This window comes from Ailuropoda melanoleuca, chromosome 7 (genome assembly GCF_002007445.2).
Source record: "Ailuropoda melanoleuca isolate Jingjing chromosome 7, ASM200744v2, whole genome shotgun sequence".
In the NCBI taxonomy this organism is placed as follows: Eukaryota; Metazoa; Chordata; class Mammalia; order Carnivora; family Ursidae; genus Ailuropoda; species Ailuropoda melanoleuca.
This window is the reverse complement of record NC_048224.1, coordinates 65,337,495-65,356,040: the sequence shown is the minus strand read 5'-3', so window position 1 is coordinate 65,356,040 and position 18,546 is coordinate 65,337,495. Positions and strand designations below refer to the sequence as shown.

Genomic DNA, 18,546 nt, shown 5'->3' with positions numbered 1-18,546 from the left:
ACCATGCAGCTTCCTGCTTGCGCAGACACAGGATTGGGATGAGAAGATAAAATCACATTTCCTGAAAGGTATGCTTCAGGTTCTCTCTTTCTCAACATCGTCCTAATTTTTTTTTTAAAGATTTTATTTATTTATTTGACAGAGATAGAGACAGCCAGCGAGAGAGGGAACACAAGCAGAGGGAGTGGGAGAGGAAGAAGCAGGCTCATAGCGGAGGAGCCTGATGTGGGGCTCGATCCCACAACACCGGGATCACGCCCTGAGCCGAAGGCAGACGCTTAACCGCTGTGCCACCCAGGCGCCCCGTCCTAATTTTTTTAAATGTGCTGATTCTTAAAAGAATAACATAAAATCTGTTGGATTAAGCTAATAGGGAAAAGAGGGTATAAATACCAAAGCATTTACACAAAATATGAGAAAAAAGAGATTGATAGAGTCAGTGCGTACCCCAATCAAGCAACCAGTTTGGGCAGACCACTACACTGGAATTCTGCACTAATTACTGTAGAAGGCACACAAATACTGTAGCGTCTTCTGGTAAAGGCAATCACTACCATGCACACCAAGTTAGACGTTGTGGCAATATGATTTTGACTTGAGAAGATACACCTGTTTTATGTACAAAAATAAGTAAGTCAGAATACCATCAGTGGTTAGGTTCATATTGGGGCATTCTGGGTAAATTTTTTCCCCTCTTTTTCCTAAAAGTTCTTTCTAGTGTAAGTATTTCATTAATAATGAAAAAAAAAATACGTGTGTAATGTTCTTGGGGCAAAAAGGTAAATTACGTAGTCCTCCTTGAAAAGTCTATAAATTATGGGGCTCCTGCGTGACTCAGATGATTACGTGTCTGCCTTCAGCTCGCCATGATCTCTAGGTTTTGGGCTGGAGTCCCACATGGGGCTCCTTGCTCAGCAGGGAGTTTGCTTCTCCCTCTCCCTCTGCCTCTCCCGCTGCTTGTGCTCTCTTGGTCTCTCTCTCTCTCTCAAATGAATAAATAAAAATAATAAAAAAAGAAAAGTCAATAAATTAAAAGAGGTGATGAAATAAAAACCACATAAACACTATTAAGGAAAAAAAAATTAGGGGCACCTGGGTGGCACAGCGTTAAGCGTCTGCCTTCGGCAGGGCGTGATCCCGGCGTTCTGGGATCGAGCCCCACATCAGGCTCCTCTGCTATGAGCCTGCTTCTTCCTCTCCCACTCCCCCTGCTTGTGTTCCCTCTCTCGCTGGCTGTCTCTATCTCTGTCGAATAAATAAACAAAATCTTTAAAAAAAAAAATTAAAGTGCCATGACTTTTGCATCAGAAGGAGATTTTTTTTTTTAGATGATAGGGCAGAAAAAACTGAATGGAACTATACCCTACGTGCTGACTTGTCTTATTCTCTCAACACATATGCTAAATTGAATAGTTCGAGTGGGTTTATCTTTGCAAATTATCCTTTAAACTCCTTAGACTGGCACCTGTGCCCTTTATAAACTCACCTGCTAGTCGCCCCCCCCCCCCGTGTCATCACTGGTCACTGCTCTCACACCCATTCGGCTCTGCCATAGCCCAATGCCCACATTTTTCCTGAACACCCTTGGTCTTGCCCTCTTGCACAGACTGTAACCTTGGTCTCAAGAGCCTTTCTGCCTAAATCCCTCCAAGAACCTGCTCAACTTTCACCCTGCTGAGATGCTGTCCACGACAAGCACACTAAAGAGATTTGCTCCCTATGGCCCAATAGGCCTTTCTATATTCACATGGAATCGATCATATGGCATAGCAGTTATGTTTATTGGTGTACCAGTTTTACTCACCATACTATATGTTCCTTTAAAATAGGGACTGCACCTTATTACTCTTTGTATTCCCAGTGTCTAGCATAGTACCTGGCTCATATAAGCACGTAAATGTTTGCTGAATTAATTAAGTGAATAAAGAAGCACAAAACAATGAAGAATATATTGTGGAAAACAAGTGAAATTTGGTTGCACATAACTCATTTAATTCTTCTGTAGTGAATAAGAATAAACATTCTATCTCAGATATATCTTATTAGCATGTGATTATATCTACAAGACATTAAATGCATTGAACTAGAAGACAGGATTGAATGATACAGTGATGTATCTTTAAAAATCCTAATTTACTTTTTAAAAATGTGAGTTTTTTCAGGGGCACCTGGGTGGCACAGCGGTTGGGCGTCCGCCTTTGGCTCAGGGCGTGATCCCGGCGTTATGGGATTGAGCCCCACATCAGGCTCCTCCGCTGTGAGCCTGCTTCTTCTTCTCCCACTCCCCCTGCTTGTGTTCCCTCTCTCACTGGCTGTTTCTATCTCTGTCGAATAAATAAATAAAATCTTTAAAAAAATGTGAGTTTTTTACAGAAGATTTCTTATCCTGGGAGCTAGAGATCAAAAGTGCACCATTGGAATATGTCACTTCTCTTTTCTGTGACTTCTTTCTTAGCCTGGCTTTTTTATACCAAGAGGCTGGGAAATAATTTAGCCTGGGTAGATTGTCCTGACTGCACATGGGATAATCTAAAGTCCAAGTTCAAATACTTTTCTGCATGTAAACCCAATGTGGGTAAAAAAAACCTGGCTCTTCGGGGCAACTGTCAGGGGGAAATCTCCACTAGAACACCTGGGTTTTCAGCCCCATTTCTTAACAATGTCACTTTGACACATCTGTCATCTGTCGAGATAACGACAGAACCTATTTCACAGGGCTATTGTGAGGATTATCTGAGAAAATGTATATCAAGTGCTTAGCCCAGGGCCTAGAACACTTAATGGACCACTGGGGCCGATGTGGTTAGTGTGGCAGTTGCCTTTGAGAACACCACCTACTGGCATGTGACCTTGGCCAAGTTACTTAACCCGAGCCTCAGTTTCCTCATCTCTACATTGGGCATAATGATAATACCTGCCTCCTGAAACTACTGTGAGGAATAAGTGAGTTTAACAGCACTCATAAAGCACTGCCAGGAGGGTGAATTGATCCAAACTATTTCTGGCACATAATCAGTGCTACATAAGTGTTGGCGATGGTTATTGTTGTAATTAATGACATTGGTACTGAAAATCAAATGATCCGATGTATGTGATGGTCCTTGAAGACTGTAACTTGTTAGACCAACAGGAGACATGACTCAGACGGTCACAATCCAGTGGCTGGTAATGTTATAGACCTCTGGGCCTACGGGTGTGCAGAAAACATTCAAAGTTGAAGAATCAATTCAAAGTCTGAACTAAGCATTTATATGTTGTGTACTGTGTTAAGGCTTTATAAAAAGTATATATTTGTTCCTTATTACCACTCTCTAAAGTAGATATTTACTTCCGTCCGATGTGAGAGAAAACTGGGGGTCAAAGGACATGTAATAGAAATGGTTCAAACTAAATCAAATCCATGCCTAGTAACTCCAAAATGGGGCACGTAGGCATTCTCCAGGCTGACTTAGGGTTGTACCATCCTAGGCCGCCGCATCCAGTGGCCCATGGCACAGGAGGATGACAGGAACAACAATGATCAACAAAAACAAAACTACAGAACAAGATGATACATTTAGTGACTTATCCGTTTGTTCAACACACTTTGATTAAAGTTATTAGGTGCTTGAAAGGAGGCAGTACCAAGTGGGGCGGGGCACCACAAAGGTGCACTTCGAGGAAGCTCACAGCTTAGCAGGGGTGGTGGCATCTCCTCAACACCTCTGAATATAGCCCAGCAAGGGGGTATTTAGAAACAAACAATGTAGCTGGTGGAGTGTTGTAAGTGTGACCTTGTATTTCCTGGAGGAAAATGAAATAACCTTGTGAAATGCTTTGGCGTTCATAAAAAGAATGAAAATGTAATGAAATAACAAGCATGCAAGCAATAATATTTAAAATAAAAATAAGGCAATAAAAAGATATTTATTGAAATTTTTGACTGCTGAGCATTCAGGGTCTGGCCCAGATAGAAGAACACTTTTGTATACTTCAGCGTTCTGTTTATTTGGAGATGACTTATCAACCATGAGACATTTGAATTATTGGGATTATGGATTTTCACAGTTTGCCAAAAAAAATCCAGGCTAGATGTTATCTACTAGCAATCTAGCAACCAGTTTTACAACATGCGTGCAGAGAAACTGGCTTTAGCTAAGCAATAAGGAAAAGACTACTGATGGCCGATTCACTGTCTTCGAGGAGTTTGGAACTTCTGCCTCACTGACTGCTATTCCACAGTATCAAACAGAGCGGCAGTCTCGGGAGAAACAGGCAAGCAAAAAAGCAGACACAGAAGCCGGAAGCATCGAGCTGGCAAACATTCTGTTCAGCTGCACAGAAAGTGGCTGCTTATCGAATCAAGCTGCTCGGCCTGCTCATTTGAATGAATGGTAACTAATATGACCTGTCCTGATCGGCCAGCCTCTAAAGGGGATAAATCCAACAGGTGCTGAAATGCACACCCCTTCTACTTGTCCAAATCCTGAAACCCTGTGCTGGCGTGTTGACAGGCAAAGAAGCAGGGTCTCAGGCAGCCCTTCGCAGGAGCCCGCTAGGCAGGAGCTCTAGGCTCCATCTCCTATTGGACCGCAGACCACTGGATCCCAAACCACAGTGGTTGTTTCAACCTGCAGTTTGCCCAGCTGCTGCCCCCTCTTTTGCCTTGGGGCCTTCCTGTATCTATCATACCGGCCCCACAACCTGTCAGCATTCTTCTGGGATCTTCCTAAGTCTCACGTGGCACTTCTCCTTTGTGTTTCCACCACCCCCTGGGCGCGTCTCTACCCCGCAACATAATTACCTACTTGCTTTACTCTTTGCAGGCCATGTGTTGCATCTGGCCAGCGACATTATTTTCTTCAGTCACTGTGGTGCTTAATTTTTTTAAAGTAAGTTTTTAATATAAAAATAAAGAATTTTCCTGAAAAAATAGAAAATCTGGTCCCACATCAAGGCAACATGAGCTAGAGCTGAGCATCAGTTGTCCCTTACACAGAAGAACAGGTACTTTCTAGTACCCCAGGCTCCACCATTCCCTATTGTCACACGGAGCAGCCTTCCTTCACTCCAGCACCAACCAAACCAATTATGGTTTTAGGACTTAATGACAAAAACCGTGATTTTGCCCTAGAACCTTAGCTCACCCACAATATGTGCCCAATACACACTGAATGAATGAAGAAATTCACTAATTAGGGATGGCATTTTAGCTCTTAGGAATGTTATAAGGGTTAAAGTAATATATGTGGAAAATATGTGCAACTATGACTTGAGATTAAAATATAAATTAGTAGAACACAATTCAGTTCAGGACCGCACCTCTTGAATACAGTACTATAAGAGTAACAAAGATCACTAAAGAAGAATCTGGTATATATTTTTCTGATTTTAACAATTCAGTAAACTCTCTTTCTTCTTCTTCTTTTTTTTTTTTAAGTAGGTTCCACACCCAGCATGGAGCCCAACATGGGGCTTGAACTCAAAACCCTGAGATCAAGACCTGAGCTGCTTAACTCACTGAGTCACCCAGGTGCCCTCTAATTCAGTAAGCTTTCTGAGAATGATCTTTATTTTTTGTCTTACAAATGACCAAAATAGATGAATTTCAGAATAATTCAAATAATCTGGGTATTTTTTTCCAGAATAAATGAATTTCTCTATTTTTTTCATCCTTTTAAAGTTACTTGATTTATTATCTAACATACAGTGCATGCAATAGGTAACAGTTTTCATCTCATAAAACTGTATCACCACTATGTAATAAAGCTACATTGAACTCATACATTTTTCCAATATGCAATAAACTGAAATATTTTTTAAAAAATCAACATTAAAGTAAACTGGCAGGCTTACAATTTATAAAATCAGCATTGAAATAAAGCCAATGCTATACAGACAGTCTTTTACATTTTAATGGTGGAACAGAGTCATAAATGGCTTAGAAATAATGTCAGTCCCATACGCTGAGAGAATTAAAAAATCAGTTAGAAATCCAGGGTATTGCTATTTCCAAACAGGACAATAACCCCTGGCCTCTAGGCTTACTCCATCTTGGCCCTCAGTTTCCTTATGTTCTGAAAATCATTCTTCCTACATCATAGAGTTGGCAGCCTCTTCTGTAGCCTAGGAAGCTCACAAAGGCATGTGGTAATAAGCACATACATATTGTTGTTGGCTGGGGAATGAGAAAGATTTCCCTTTTTCAAATCATGAAATATTTTCTACTAAAAAAAAAACTCAACAAGCTTTACAATGTTCTGTTGCCAAACACAATATCTTCAATTCCCCCAAAGTTCAAAAACATTAGGGGCCACTCACTGTCAGGCTTCTATAGCATTTTTTTTTTTTTTCTAAACAGAACTTAACCTGGGATAGGATTTTTGGAGACTAATTCTTTTTGTTTCTCTGAGTTGTAGACTCTATTATCCTTGCATTCAGAAAATCACTGTCAGTATTCTCAAAATGTAGCATATTATAACCCAGGCAATTCATAAATGCCACCCCCCCATTCATAATTGTTTCTTGATCTCAAAATACAAGTAGAACAACTGTAACATCAAGGACTGTGGGGACCTCCAATGCCCACACAGTGTATCTTAAGAGAACTGTGCATAACCATTTCTAAAACACAGCTGTTTCAATTTTTATTTTAGAAGTCTGGATCAATTCCAAAACCTCTCTTTGAAATATCTGAAGTGCTCTTTTCCAGTGTAAGTAGTGTCCATTCTTTTCGATTTCATATTAGACCTATCCAAGCCCACTGAAGAGTGGCTACATAATATTTAATCTTTAGATATACAAGTTCCTTTGTTTTATCTAATTGCTGATGGGTCCTTGGTCTCTTTTTAAAACCCAGGTTTTAAAACTTCAGTTTAAAAGGTACATATTCTGTGATGTGTGGACTAAAAGATAGCCCAATACTGTTTAAACATCTTACTTTGAAATGTAAACATTTTAGCCGGATAAAATAGGATGAATGAACTCACTGCTTAACCCGTAAATCATGAGAAGAAATTATGTTCATACTGTTTTACTGTTCTTTTCTCTTCAGCTAGAAAGTTACTTTAAAAAAGCTATGAACGTTTAATAATCAGCTGCCATGAGACAAATGTACATCACTGTTGAACTGTTCCTGGCTCTCTTATCACATGAGCAGCAGTCTATTCATTTGGAGTGTACATTTATTCAAGGTGGGTATGCTCATTCAACCTGTAGTCAACACAGATAGGGCATGTTAGCCTTTTCCCAAATTTTAAATGCTTGTCTTAAATACTGACTCATCAGATTTAAAAGGACTTGCTTTTTCTTCATATATTCAAGATGCCTGCAGTTTTTCGTGTCTGTTGTGTTAATTTCTGAATGATGGAACTAGTCACAGGGGATTGGGTTAAGCTTCAGTTCAAAGATCTAAATCGGTGAAAAAGGAGAGTGAAATTGTCTTCATGAGTGTTAGCAGACTTTCTCACCTATGTTTCAAAAGTCCCCAACACGCCCTAGAGTCATGTACTAGAGCTGTAACATAAATTAAACTAACATATTAAGGGCAGCATGCTCCATTCATTTTCTATTTGTATGTGTGTGTAGGTGGGTATAAACTAAAGCTAATGATTATCTGAAGTAAAAAATTTCATTTTCTGTTCTTTTGAAAAGCCTGTTATAGCTGTTATATATTAGCAGTGTTCTTTTTTCAAGTTTCTAAATAGGAAAAGTACTTTAATACTGCAATTTCAAGGGCATAAAAAGTTTTCATATGTCCTTAACTTCAAATTCAAAATGCAGCCTTGGGCTCAGAGTCAAAAGACACTCTCATCAAAGGGACAGCCAACTTCCATCAACATCCCAGAAAATACTGACACTAACTATGGAGAAAATTCTCAAGTCAACAAAGTCATGTGGCCTCAGCAGTAAAGTAGATGTTATAAGACATTTTCATAGATTAAAAAATAAAGAACTTACAGAGCTCATGATAATGTTCTATGTATTGATGTCAAGGTAATACTTTTGTAATGAAATTGCATTTCTATGTTTTGTATTATTTTCAGAACAACTTGATGAATATCACCCAAAGATAAATTCTTTTCAAGTACCCACATCTCTGTGAATAATAATTCATGTCAAACACTTTCTTCCACAGTGGGACTCAATTCTCTCCCCCTCCAAGTTACTGATCTTTAAGTTAGAGAATAAGCAGTGCTTGAGATAAGAAAATATTTGTAAACTACACGAAAGTAGCATTGGCAAAAATGCCTAAGGTGAAACTGCACAACAGAAAACATATCGAGTAAATCCTAAACTAATGCAATATAATCTTCCATTTTGAAGAGAAGTATTTGATCACGAAATAACAGCATATTAAAATCTTCTGTTTGAATAAGTCATGTTTAACAATAACTGTTTCCTGTTTATGTGAAGAAAGTGTCTTCTAGTAAAGGAAAACTGTTAATGAAGTAAAAATTACACCTTCATAAATATTTTGAGTTAAGTTGTTTCAATTCAAGAAATACTAAACAAGGCTTATGGTTTTGTTTGCAAATTGAGTCCTTTTATGAAAATGCAAAAGGTGACATGGATTTCTTAAATGTATGTTTGATGAATAATTGGCTACCATCAAAACAGATCATCCTTGAATTTTAATCCTTCCAAATTTCATCTTCAAGAGTATATTAGTAAATTTCTATTCCATGGAATGGCATCGGAACCTAGACAAGGACCGTGAGCATTGACCTTTCTCTCTAATCTATTACATGCTCTACCCATCACTATACTAATAGTGCTGATTTTTGTGAAACGTTCTTTTTCCACGGAATGCTATGTTTATGGACTACTTGTAAGTGCTGCGAGTGTTCTCTTTCCACCTCCCCAGCCACAGTGGGTAGGCAATCCAGGTCTGCGCACGGTTCCTCCGGAGTAGCGCGAGTCCACGCAGGGGCGCCGCGCGGCTGCGAGGTGCCCAGGACAGACCCTGCAGCGCCACCGTTCAAGGCCCCGGTTAAGCCTCGCGCAGATTTATTTACATATTCATAGACGTTTGCCTCACAAGCAGGTTTTCTATTTACAAGATCCCTGCCTGGAAAGACTAAGTCCTGTCACTCCCATCGCCAACTGAGACCGGGAGGCATTCACCCTCCCGCGTCCCTCCGCGACTTCCTAGGTTCCAGCATCTCCGGTGCCTCCTCCCCCGTCAGTCCTCCTGCCCTGGCTGTCACCCCTGCCCGGGGGTCGCCTTCGCCAGGCTCGGTCCGCCCGGCTCGGTCCGCCCGGCTCGGTCCGCCCGCCCCGCTCCTCTGCACAGGAGCAGCCCTCGCTAGCGACCCTCCCGTTAGGCAGCCGCCTCTTCCCGGGCTGCCATTCCTCGGGGATCCACCCGCGGCGAGGGCTAGGGACCGCCGCGCAGCCCCCGGGGAGCCGGGCACCTACCTTGCCTGTCACCTGGGAAGCTCCACCGGCCCCGCTCCCCGTCCTGCCCTGGAGGTCCAGGCTGGACTCGCAGCCAAAGGGGCGCGCAGAAAGGGCCGGGTGCAGCTTACTGGGCGGGCAACCGGGTCGGGGGGTCCTCTCACCGCGCGCAAGCCGAGCGCTTCCCTGCTCAGCGGGCTCCGCGCTCTCCGGTAGCCCGGCAACGGCCACCGCCTCCCGGGCCCCGCCCACCTAGGGCTCCGCCCACCCGGCGCCCCGCCCGCCCCCGGCGCTGGGCAGCCTCGGTTCCGCTCAGCCCCGCTCTCCCTTGCAGAGGTCGGAGGCGCGGATGGCGCGCCCCCTGTGGCTGCGGGAGCTGGTGAATGCGTCAGGCCGACCTGGGCGGTGGGGAGGGGGGTAGAAACGCGGACACCAAGACCAGCAAGAGCTTGGCGGTGTTAGGGGAACTGCCTGCCGCGAAGGGAGAGAGGCTTCGTTTCTACCCTAGACGTATTTTTCCCAAGACCTTTGTGCCTTTCCTTTGCCTGGTCACATTCTACCAGCGCCTGTTTCTGCGTAGGAGGAAAGGCCCCCCAGAAAACGATGTGGCACATTTACTCTGATTGATCAAAATCATGATGACCTAGCTCGTCAATAACCGTCTCATTCATTCATTGATGCATTTTTCCAGCAGATACTTACCCAAGGCGCGCCACCCTCCCGCCCCCCACAGAAACCTCTAGTGGTCCGTTAAGGTCAATCCTTGTACACACCTGTGTCCACCTCCTCCACACCAGCACTAGCCCAATCCAGCCCATAGGGTTGCTCAATAAACTCAAAGCCGCTGGCCATGTGGGGGAGCACAGACAGAGTCCAGGCTCCATACCTCTACTATTGCTTTGTGTAAGGTGTTGAAAGTTACGAACTTCAGTTTGTGCATGTATGAAACGGAGCTGACGTGTCCGGTTTGAAAATTTGTCGAAAGGAATAAAAGAATCATGTATGTAAAAAAAAATACTTTTTCAGCAGTAGAATGCTATGGAAATGTAAGCAATTACTGTTTCATCTGTCCAGTGAGTAAATAAAAGGCGAAATTTCCTTCAAACGCAAGATACTGTGCATGACTCTGGTACAAAGAGGCATCCATTTTTCGTGTGTTGGCTTTGTTTTCCTGACACAGCTGCACGGCTCTTTGGATGGAAGGATAGCCTATGTTGCCTTACTAGACCTCAAAGCCCATAGTGGCCCCTCAACAAATACATGTTGAATGAATAAATGAATGAATAAGTTGTTCTAGTTAATTTCTGATAGCAGATCTTGTGATCTTGAGAACGCCATAGTGCTAGACCAGGTTCTTGTGGAACATACGTGGAAAATGTCATCATTCCCAAGTGTCACACCTCAAGGATATCTACTTCAAATCTAACCCGGCCAGAACATAAACCCCAATAGCAATTTCTTTGTAAACAATTTACAGATAATATGCACTATCTTATTTGAACCTCAAGGCAAGTCTCCCATCCTTAGATTGGGAGGTGGTTTAACACCATCCATGGTGAGTTCAATTTGCTCTCTGATGAAAAGGGGGAGGGAGAGGTGAGGTGGGTAGGCGGGGCTTTCCACTGACTTGACCAAACCATTCCCTCCAGCAAAAACCACTCTCTGGGAGAGGAGTTCTGACAAAGACAGCTTTTGCCATCCTGCTAAATGTCCCCAGTACTTGGGCAGCCCTAGCCGAGCATCAGGGGCTGCTGCCCAGCTAGCCGGTTCCTTCATTAAGGCACACACAGAGGCATCTGCCGTACTTATCCAGAAAGAGGAGGAGTTTCCCTAGCCTATCTGTGCTGTTACACCCTACTACTACATGTCCTGCACTAACATGGTTGAGATTACATTGAAGTTATCTGTTTGTCTGAGCTCCTTTCCTCACCTAGACTTCAATCATCTGAAGGCTCATCTTATTTTCTTACTATCTCGGAGTCTAGGACATAGAGCACTCAGTGTCTTTGTTAAGCTGAATTATTGCTTTTTCCTTTGTAAGGTCCCACTACACTCATCCTTTCTTCCTCTTTTTCTTTTGGCCCCACTACCTCCATCATGGTACAGGCCCCCCTACCTTTCACCTGAATATTGCTCCTTGCTGGTCTGTCCAGAGGTCCTGCTTCCTCTGGCCTTTCATCACTGGCACTATCCAATTAAAAGATTTACAAGAGTCTCCTCATTGTAAAGAATGGCTTTCATACTCTTTAAATTAGCATCAAAAGACTGCCACGGTTGGGCTCCACCCACATTTTCAGCCTTATCTTTCTCCCTCTAGACCACACACTTTATATTCTGGCCAAACTGGTCTGCATGCCTTGCTTTAAATGTGCCCTGAACTTCCCCTTCCCTTTGCTCTCTGAACTTACTCTTCATACTCACCTGTTTCCCTTACTGCGCTAACTCCTTACTTACTTACCTTACTCCTGTTTCAGAACCAGCTCAGAAGTCACAGCTCTCATGAATCTATCCAAGATTTGTGGACTTCTTACTACTGTGATAGCATTTGCCACATCTCCCTCGTGTCCTAAGTGTCTGTGACTTAGCTTTCTTCCTTAGGGAGTTAAAAATGCTTTCAGAGAAGGAGTATATTTTGTTCAAACTTGAATCTTTGATAATATCAAACATCCAAGCAAATGTTCAATAAATGTTTTCTCAGTGGAATATAATCTGCCAGCCAGGAACTACCTCTTTGACTTCAGCCAAGTGCTCTTCTATTCCTTGGCCTCCCTTTGTACTCAGAGACAGTAGACATTATTTAGTCCATTAGTTCTTGCATTATTTCATGTGTATTTGATTGATCTACTCGGTTAGCCTATTGGTTGACTATGGAGAAAGACATTATTTTTAACATATAGGGGCCTTGGCACCGGATTATCTGGACTTGATGCCAATTTGCCATTCACTAGTTGCATACCCTTGGAAAGGGAACCTAACCTCCTTCAATTTCCATTGTTTTTCATCTGTAAAATGTGTTGTTTCATTGGTGGTTATTAAATAAAATAAGGTATTTAAAGCACTTACACCATGCTTGGCACATAGTTAATGTTCACTAAATGGCAGCAGTTATTAGTAGCAGGACATCTTCTGTAGGGCGCCCAATGCCTAGAGTCAGTAAATAGATGATCACTGAAATGATATTTGACAGTGGAGACAAAGAGCAATGAACCTCTGCATTCTGACTATTGTACACATCTTATTCTCTAAAGAAGAGGCCTGTTAAGTTAAATAAGTACTCCCCACTTTACCACACTCATTCAGATACTCTCTTCCAGTATCTGAATGATAACCCAGACCCACAACTGAGTGTCAGCAGAAGTACAAAAAGAATTATGTGATTTCTAGGCCCACTCAGAATGAGGTCGATGCTTAGAATTAGGGCTGCAAGCATTTTTCTCCCTTTAAAACACTGAATATCATTAATGGGTTGAAGTTGTTACAGGGAAAGCCAAATTGTCATGAGGATCTTCATGCTTTTTAAGATTATGCTGTTTTTAAGATTATGTTAAGAGTTGGTTCCCAGAAGCTAGTTTTAGCACTATCTAGGCTGATACAAAGTGTATTGTTTAGGATATCCCCCCCCAAATTGAACTAATGATGAAACTGACTTCTTTTAGAAATAGTTCCCGTGATAAGTCAGCTCACTAGAAGCAAAGTTCAAGGAAAATTGACTTTTTAATAATTTCTATTGTAAATCACTATTCCTTGGGAAAATGTAACAGAATGCAAGCTACATGAGAATACTGAATTCTGTCTGTCAGTTCACAGTGCCTGGCATATAGTAGGTGCTCATTAAAATTTGTTGAATGAATTGATAAATGGGAATGAAGATCTCAAAGATTAATCAAGCTTGTCAAATATAGTTAAGAAAATAAGGGGGAAAATAGTCAAGATGCCTATCCCGACACCCGTTGCTGCCAATTCTAGACTATCAGTGTAGGGTTGGGACCAGACATTGAATGACTTGCTCAGGGACACACACCAAGTTCATAATAAAGCTGGAATCAAAATCCAGGCTCCCTGAATCTTAATATAATCTTTACCATACCACTAGTGCATAAACCAGTATACATGAAAAGGCCAATGAGGTTATTTATTTAGTTTATATAACGTCAAAGTTATGACATTTATAGAACAAAGTTGTTATAAGTTATAGCACTTGCACTAATTTCTGTGAATTTATGACCACCCCACTGGCTAGAGTTTTCTTGTGTCTAATGAGAGTAGAAACGGACCCTTGACTCTCCTCCTCTCTTTCCGATAAATATGGCAGACTCTTCTGTGTGTGCCTTAACGAAGGAACCGGCTAGCTGGGCAGCAGCCCCTGATCCTTGGCTAGGGCTGCCCAAGTACTGGGGACATTTAGCAGGATGGAGAAAGCTGTACTTGTCAGAACTCTTCTCGCAGAGAATGGTTTATGTTGGAAGGAATGGTTTGATAAAGTCAATGGAAAGCCCCGCCTACCCACTTCACCTCTCCCTCCCCTTTTCCATCAGAGAGTAAATTGAACTCACCATGGATGGTATTAAACCCCCTCTCAATCTAAGGATGAGAGACTTGGTAACTTCTGTTGGTCATTCCAGGAAGTGGGTGGGTTTGAGGAACAACTCCAGAGCCAAAGCTGAATGGTTCGTGATAATAGAGGGGAAATTAAGTACAGTCACCTAGAAGCCTCCTCCTGCCCAGCTCCTTTTCATTGCCCGTTTTTGTAGATTGGGCTGACAAAATTATAAAGAACCATTCTTTCAAGGGCCACCAAATTATTAATCTTTCTGGGGTGTCTTGGACTGGCTCTGCCATCCCAGAGAAGAGAGTCTGACCAAGCCAATGGCCAATTCTTGAGTTCTGTCTGGTTGTGAAGCAGAAGAATGGTTTATGTCTTGAGGTCCTGTACAGCAATAGGTTCTAGCTGATCGAAAACTCTAACAAAAACTTCTAAAAGTCCTCATAAAATACACCAAAAGAAAGAAAAAAAAATACAGAACCCTCTTTTTGGCCAAAATTTTGGTTCTGATATTTGCTAACAGTCGAGTTGGGTTCTATATAATTCTTGTAAGGGAAAGAATTAACTACCCAGCCCTAGAACAAAAGAACCCAAGATCTGAAATCAGATGTAGTCTAGTGCTGCCACTTAATTAGCCTTGTCAGCTTGCATATGTTATTTAACGTCTCTGAGACTCACTTCCCTCATCTGTATAATGGGGATGACAAACAATCGTTGTGAATTTAAATGAGACTGTGTTTTAAAAAAACACTGTGAGAGTGTCTGACACACAAGTACTCAATAAGCATTAGAGAATTAATTAATAATTAGTGAATTAATAAACATTAGTGAATGTTACTGAGTAATAATCTGTAAAGCTTCACATGAAACCTTTATGAGGATAAGACACGAGGGATAGCTATTTGGCCTCAAGAGTGTGTCTATGTTCAAAATTTTTGGTCCATAAATAAATTAAATTTAGTCACAAGAAATTTTTCCCCCCTAGGGAAAAAAGAAACAAAAAGAGTTAATGGAAATGTATTCAAGGATTCTTAACATGATCCAATGTAGTATGGAACACATCCCATGTAAGAACCCTATTAAATTTGTGAAGTGAAATCTCACAAAAATCCCACTGGGAATCTCCCTCGTTGAATAACAACTTTACATTAACTACGAAACTTCTCCAGGACCCCACCGACATCTTCTAAGAAAATATGTATTCCTTGAAAACACACAAGGATGTGCCTATCTGATGCCAAGCTTTTATATACGTGTATACCCAGGCAGACACACATACATTTATGTGATTCCATGTTACACTGATATATTAAGTATTGGTAAAAAAATTATTTTAAACATCCTGGTACATTATGTGTAACAATAATTGTGTTCAGACTGCTTAGAAATGCAGAAGCAAAAAGAACAGTTGGATGATAACCAGACAAATCCAGTTAACCGACTTATCTATCATGGAAACAAAAAATATATATACATACTCCCGTAGGAAGTAGCCATCTTTATCTTTTGAACTGCCATTGTTCCCTGTTCAGCTACACAGTGCGTTAGTTCCGTTGTGCAGTTGTGAGAAAACAGACTATGCGTGGTGAGCTAGAAAGAACATTGGATTAAGACTTGAAAAACCAGCCATGTGACCTTGGTTAGGGTAGTCAAGTTAACTTTTCTCTAATCTCAGTTTTCTCATCTGTAAAATGGCTCTAAAATTTCCACCCAGCTTCTTTCATAATGTGAGAGTCAACTCCCTCATTTCACGCTCCAGAAAAGTGAGTAGTGAAGCGACTCTCTTAAGGTCACATAGCGACTTCGTGACAGAATCAGGACTGGAAATAAAAGTCTTTTGAAGACTTGGACCTTCTATAGTAACAAAGCTGCCATTGAAGCCATAGATAGGAGAGTGCTTTGAAAAGTGTGACATAAGAGTTTCCTTCATAGAAGTATCATGGAGCATAGCTACTTAAGGCACAATCAAGATCATCATGTGGCAATTAATTAAGAAATGCCTTTTGAGACTGTACCTGTACATTCAGTAACAGCCATCTTTCTTTTAAAATCAAATTCAATCTGTTTCATTTCTCGACCAAGACACAAGAAGTAAACAATTAACTGAACTAATTCAGACACTGAAGTGGATTTTCAAGGACTTGACTTGCCCAAGCTAGTTTTCTACAAAGCCTAAATTAATCAGATAATTGCTAATTCTCCCTTTTGTTTTGTGCTGAGGAGAGTCTGTAGCTGTTAAAAATGAACCTAGTAGCAGAATATTAACAATCATTTACAATTTTTATAAATCCCAAATCTAAACTAAATGATCAAATTCCTAAGCACGTTATTTCTTCAGGCATCTTCTCCACTCATTACTTTAAAAGCTTAATTTTCTTTATTGGAATGTGAATATTAATACTGCTTTTGTGATTTAAAGAGGATTTTTTAAGCAAACATATGAAAGAACCTAAACTGATACCCCAGGATATTTTGAACGTGCTTTGTTACATTGTCAGTAGAACAAAAAATTAAATGCCTCTCCTGGCATGACGAAAAACAACAGTTAAGTCTTTTAGATTAAATTCTTACTGACACACTTCTAAAATATAGTCAGCTTAGAACGGTTTTAAATAATCTCCACTTAACAGCTATCAAAGTTTTAAAATTAAGCAAACAGTGCTAATTACCCTCCTTCTAATATCTGGAGGAAAGTTTAGAAAGTAATTAAATTAATTGGCTCTGAAAAATTAATTACATTCGAAATGAGGCTCATTAGACCTTTCCTGTTTCATCAGAATTTCAGACTAAAGGATAACTAGTCTTATCATTTATAATTTCTTTGTGGTTCAGTTAGCATAAAATAGACCATTGTGATGATAATGATTCTACCTAAATAAACTTAAGACTAGAACATTAAAGTGAACTAATATGAACACGACCTCTTATTTTTTCACTGTATTAAATTCTTGCATCTCAATGTAAAGATTTCTCTGTGTGTGTGTGTGTGGTGTGATCATTGAATTGACCAAAAAAACCCAACAGTGAACTTTCAAATTCGGCACTGTGATATATATTTTGGTTTTGCCAAGTTGAGTATAAACTAAAGTGAAAATGTGACTAAAAACTCTATGTAGTATAGTAACTGTTGATTACTCAGATAGTTTTCATAAACAGTTGGCAAATTTTAACTTACAACAGCTGTCACTATAAATTTAAAGTAAATGTTAATTTAGGAATACTAACGTCAGGAATGTTTCTGTAAATAAGGCTTGTGCTATTTCCAAAGGTTACAGAAAATCACTAGAGAATTTTTTTAACCAAACTTGGCACAACTTTACCCTCCCTGTTTTAAAATTCTTCAGTTTTACACATAAAAGGCTTTAATTATCCTTGAATGCCTTTTCAGTGATTCCCTTGAGGATGCAAACTGCATAAGGAAATGTATTTGATAGGTTTACATCTTGGAGGTGAGAGAATAAATAAACTAAAGGAACAGTATTGCGGGCGATGCACTGTACTCTTTTATATAAGAAAACAAGGAAAGCATTGGCAGCCAGTAAAGTTCTCCTGCCTGTTTACTAAATAAAGCAACCTGTAAATACTTAGAGCAATTACAGCTTACAGATCTCAGGCTCTGAAGGCGGGTGGTATGCTAAAGTTAGCACTCTGCTCTCTCCTGTTTGAACACCTCATTTCCAAGTAAAATTTGCATGACAGATTGCAAACCCTCTGACACATTCATATAACATAATGTAGCAGTCGAGTAGAGAAATGCCTGCCTTTCATTGATTAAGGCCATCTTTTTCTTAGAACACACAGGAACAGTGAAGCAAAAGCTACACAAAATAGAAAATGCTGTACCTGCAATGTGCTGAACTCTTTCCAGTACTCACCCTTTCAGCAGCTTAGTTTCTCCTTGGCAGCACTTCTATGCCAAATGCTTCTACCTTCCCAAAAATGTATGTCAGCACAAGCCCAGACGAAACTTCAAATCCAGGAAAATAAAATTAACCATGCAGATCAAAGGGAGAGGAACAGCGAGATGAAATGCCCGTAATCTGATCGGTGATCAGTTGCAGAACATCAAAGGCAGAGCCAAGTTTATATATATGCATGGATATCAAGAAAGTTCCCTTTCGGCAGGTAGTCACCCTCCCGCCTCCTAGTCCACAAATTCTTTTGTTTAACACGGATCACGTTGTTTTCCTCTTTTTTTTTTCCCTTCCCCTTTGCAACCAGGCAATCCCGGTGGCTCTCCCAAGCTTGGGCTGAGTGGCTGGATCTGTAGCTTTTTCGGTTCCCAAGCTGTGTTGTGGATTGTGTGTTGGAAGCTTTGCCTAGTGCCAGCGGGTTCTGCTTTATCCCTTTCATCTTGCTGAACTGCAGATCCCATGACATCATTCAGCGCCGTGGGACTGGTAGGAGAGCTATAATTCAGGCTGTGGGGGAGTACAGCTCCAGAGAAGCCAGAGTCTGCCTGATTTCTAATCACGTTAGGCTATTGTGCCTCATGCAGTACTGTTTCTGTTATCTGTTTCCCAGTTGGAGTGTGATAAGATCCCTGATCCATCTGGGTTCCAAATGACAACATTTAATTGCCTCTTCATTGATAAGAATCACAATTTTTCACAAAGACTGGGTGT

The 18,546-nt window shown here is 40.9% G+C and overlaps 1 protein-coding gene across 2 annotated transcripts in view; it reads right to left on the bottom strand.

Moving 5' to 3' along the window:
* The window catches only part of LOC117795053 (tumor necrosis factor receptor superfamily member 19-like), a 34,898-nt gene extending 16,656 nt beyond the window's left edge, over positions 1-18,242 (bottom strand). Inside the window, exon 1 of one of the 2 annotated variants that reach the window (XM_034664983.1) lies at positions 17,797-18,242. The gene's annotated coding sequence lies outside the window, so the exon portion shown is untranslated. Of the gene's footprint in view, positions 1-9,399; positions 9,594-17,796 lie in introns of those variants that run through there. The other variant, XM_034664982.1, reaches the window with a different exon arrangement.
* Positions 18,243-18,546: the final 304 nt, after the last annotated feature.